Genomic DNA, 4,184 nt, shown 5'->3' with positions numbered 1-4,184 from the left:
CAGTTTGTTTCCTGAGATTAAGAATTCCTCATATCAGTGAGGTCATATGATACATGTCTTTCTCTGATTGACTTATTTCACTCAGCATAACACCCTCCAGTTCCATCCACGTCGTTGCAAATGGCAAGATCTCATTTCTTTTGATAGCTGCATAATATTCCATCATGTATATATACCACTTCTTCTTTATCCATTCATCTGTCGATGGACATCTTGGCTCTTTCCACAGTTTGGCTATTGTGGACATTGCTGCTTATAAACATCGGGGTGCATGTACCACTTCGAATCCCTACATTTGTATCTTTGGGGTAACTACCCAGTAGTGCAATTGCTGGATCGTATGGTAGCTCTATTTTCAACTTTTTGAGGAACTTCCACACTGTTCTCCAGAGTGGTTGCACCAGCTTGCATTCCCACCAACAGTGTAGGAGGGTTCCCCTTTCTCCACATCCCCACCAACATCTGTCATTTCCTGACTTGTTAATTTTAGCCATTCTGACCGGTGTGAGGTGGTATCTCATGGAGGTTTTGATTTGGATTTCCCTAATGCCGAGCGATGTTGAGCACCTTTTCATGTGTCTGTTGGCCATTTGGATATCTTCTTTGGAAAAATGTCTGTTCATGTCTTCTGCCCATTTCTTGATTGGATTATTTGTTCTTTGGGTGTTGACTTTGATTAGTTCTTTATAGATTTTGGATACTAGCCCTTTATCTGATATGTCATTTGCAAATATTTTCTCCCATTCTGTCGGTTGTCTTTTGGTTTTGTGGACTGTTTCTTTTGCTGTGCAAAAGCTTTTTTATCCTGATGAGGTCCCAATAGTTCATTTTTGCCCTTGCTTCCCTTGCCTTTGGCGATGTTTCTAGGAAGAAGTTGCTGCAGCTGAGGTTGAAGAGGTTGCTATCTGTGTTCTCCTTTAGGATTTTGATGGACTCCCGTCTCACATTTACGTCTTTCAACCATTTGGAGTCTATTTTTGTGTGTGGTGTAAGGAAATGGTCCAGTTTCATTCTTCTGCATGTGGCTGTCCAATTTTCCCAACACCATTTGTTGAAGAGACTGTCTTTTTTCCATTGGACATTCTTTTCTGTTTTGTCAAAGATGAGCTGACCATAGAGTTGAGGGTCCATTTCTGGGCTCTCGATTCTGTTCCATTGATCTATTGTGATGTATTGTGCCAGTACCATACTGTCTTGATGATGACAGCTTTGTAATAGAGCTGGAAGTCCGGAATTGTGATGCCGCCAGCTTTTTCTTTTTCAGTATTCCTCTGGCTATTCGGGGTCTTTTCTGGTTCCATACAAATTTTAGGATTATTTGTTCCATTTCTTTGAAAAAAGAGGATGGTATTTTGATGGGGATTGCATTGAATGTGTAGATTGTTCTAGGTAGCATTGACATCTTCACAGTGTTTGTTCTTCTAATCCATGAGCATGGAACGTTTTTCCATTTCTTTGTGTCTTCCTCAATTTCTTCCATGAGTATTTTACAGTTTTCTGAGTACAGATCCTTTGCCTCTTTGGTTAGATTTATTCCTAGGTATCTTATGGTTTTGGGTGCAATTGTAATTGGGATCGACTCCTTAATTTTTCTCTCTTCTGTCTTATTGTTGGTGTATAGGAATGCCAGTGATTTCTGTGCATTGATTTTATATCCTGCCACTTTACTGAATTCCTGTATGAGTTCTAGCAGTTTTGGGGTGGAGTCTTTTGGATTTTCCACATAAAGTATCATATCATCTGCAAAGAGTGAGAGTTCGACTTCCTCCTTGCCGATTTGGATGCCTTTGATTTCTTTTTGTTGTCTGATTGCTGTGGCTAGGACTTCTAATACTCTGTTGAATAGCAGTGGTGAGAGTGGACATCCCTGCCGCGTTCCTGACCTTAGGGGAAAAGCTCTCAGTTTTTCCCCATTGAGAATGATATTCACTGTAGGTGTTTCATAGGTGGCTTTTATGATATTGAAGTATATACCCTCTAACCCTATACTCTGAAGAGTTTTGATCAAGAAAGGATGCTGTACTTTGTCAAATGCTTTCTCTGCATCTATTGAGAGGATCATATGGTTCTTGTTCTTTCTTTTGTTAATATATTGTATCACGTTGATTGATTTGTGGATGTTGAACCGACCTGGCAGCCCAGGGATAAATCCCACTTGGTCGTGGTGAATAATCCTTTTAATGTACTGTTGGATCCCATTGGCTAGTATTTTGGTGAGAATTTTTACATCCATGTTCATCAAGGATATTGGTCTGTAATTCTCCTTTGAATGGCGTCTTTGTCTGGTTTGGGGATCAAGGTAATGGTGGCCTCATAAAATGAGTTTGGAAGTTTTCCTTCCATTTCTATTTTTTGGAACAGTTTCAGGAGAATCGGTATTAATTCTTCTTTAAATGTCTGGTAGAATTCCCCTGGGAAGCCATCTGGCCCTGGGCTTTTGTTTCTTGGGAGATTTTTGATGACTGCTTCAATTTCCTTAGTGGTTATAGGTCTGTTCAGGTTTTCTATTTCTTCCTGGTTCAATTTTGGTAGTTGATACATCTCTAGGAATGCATCCATTTCTTCCAGGTTATCTAATTTGCTGGCATAGAGTTGCTCATAATATGTTCTTATAATTGTTTGTATGTCTTTGGTGTTGGTTGTGATCTCCCCTCTTTCATTCGTGATTTTGTTGATTTGGGTCATTTCTATTTTCTTTTTGATAAGTCTGGCCAGAGGTTTATCAATCTTTTTAATTCTTTCAGAGAACGAGCTCCTAGCTTCGTTGATCTGTTCTACTGTTCTTTTGGTTTCCTTTACATTGATTTCTGCTCTGATCTTTATTATTTCTCTTCTCCTGCTGGGTTTAGGCTTTATTTGCTGTCTTTTCTCTATCTCCTCTAGGTGTAGGGTTAGGTTGTGTATTTGAGACCTTTCTTGTTTCTTGAGAAAGGCTTGTATTGCTATATACTTACCTCTTAGGACTGCCTTGGCTGCATCCCAAAGTTTTGAACAGTTGTGTTTTCATTTTCATTGGTTTCCATGAATTTTTTTAAATTCTTCTTTAATTTCCTGGTTGACCCATTCATTCTTTAGTAGGATGCTCTTTAGCCTCCATGTATTTGAGTTCTTTCTGACTTTCCCCTTGTGATTGAGTTCCAGTTTCAAAGCATTGTGGTCTGAAAATATGCAGGGAATAATCCCAATCTTTTGGTACCAGTTGAGACCTGATTTGTGACCTAAGATGTGATCTATTCTGGAGAATGTTCCATGGGCACTAGAGAAGAATGTGTATTCCACTGCTTTGGGATGGAATGTTCTGAATATGTCTGTGAAGTCCATTTGGTCTAGTGTGTCATTTAAAGTCTTTATTTCCTTGTTGATCTTTTGCTTAGATGATCTGTCCATTTCAGTGAGGGGGGTGTTAAAGTCCCCCACTATTATTGTATTGCTGTCAATGTGTTTCTTTGCTTTTGTTATTAATTGCCTTATATAATTGGCTGCTCCCATGTTAGGGGCATAGATATTTACAATTGTTAGATCTTCTTGGTGGATAGACCCTTTAAGTAGGATATAGTGTCCTTCCTCATCTCTTATTACAGTCTTTGGTTTAAAATCTAATTTGTCTGATATAAGGATTGCCACCCCAGCTTTCTTTTGGTGTCCATTAGCATGGTAAATGGTTTTCCACCCCTTCACTTTCAATGTGGGGGTGTCTTTGGGTCTAAAATGAGCCTCTTGCAGACAGCATATCGATGGGTCTTGTTTTTTAATCCAATCTGATAGCCTGTGTCTTTTGATTGGGGCATTTAGCCCATTTACATTCGGGGTAACTTTTGAAAGATATGAATTTAGTGCCATTGTATTGCCTGTAAGGTGACTGTTACTGTATATTGTCTGTATTCCTTTCTGGTCTATGCTGCTTTTAGGCTCTCTCTTTGCTTAGAGGACCCCTTTCAATATTTCTTGGAGGGCTGGTTTCGTGTTTACAAATTCCTTTAGTTTTTGTTTGTCCTGGAAGATTTTTATCTCTCCTTCTATTTTCAATAACAGCCTAGCTGGATAGAGTATTCTTGGCTGCATATTTTTCTCGTTTAGTGCTCTGAATATATCATGCCCGTCCTTTCTGGCCCGCCAGGTCTCTGTGGATAGGTCTGTTGCCAATCTAATGTTTCTACCACTGTAGGTTACATATCTCTTCTCCC

This window comes from Callorhinus ursinus, unplaced genomic scaffold (assembly GCF_003265705.2).
Source record: "Callorhinus ursinus isolate GAN/ISIS: 27379988/994484 unplaced genomic scaffold, GSC_fseal_2.0 scaffold23, whole genome shotgun sequence".
NCBI lineage: Eukaryota > Metazoa > Chordata > Mammalia > Carnivora > Otariidae > Callorhinus > Callorhinus ursinus.
The sequence above is the reverse complement of the archived record's forward strand: the minus strand, read 5'-3'. Positions refer to the sequence as shown.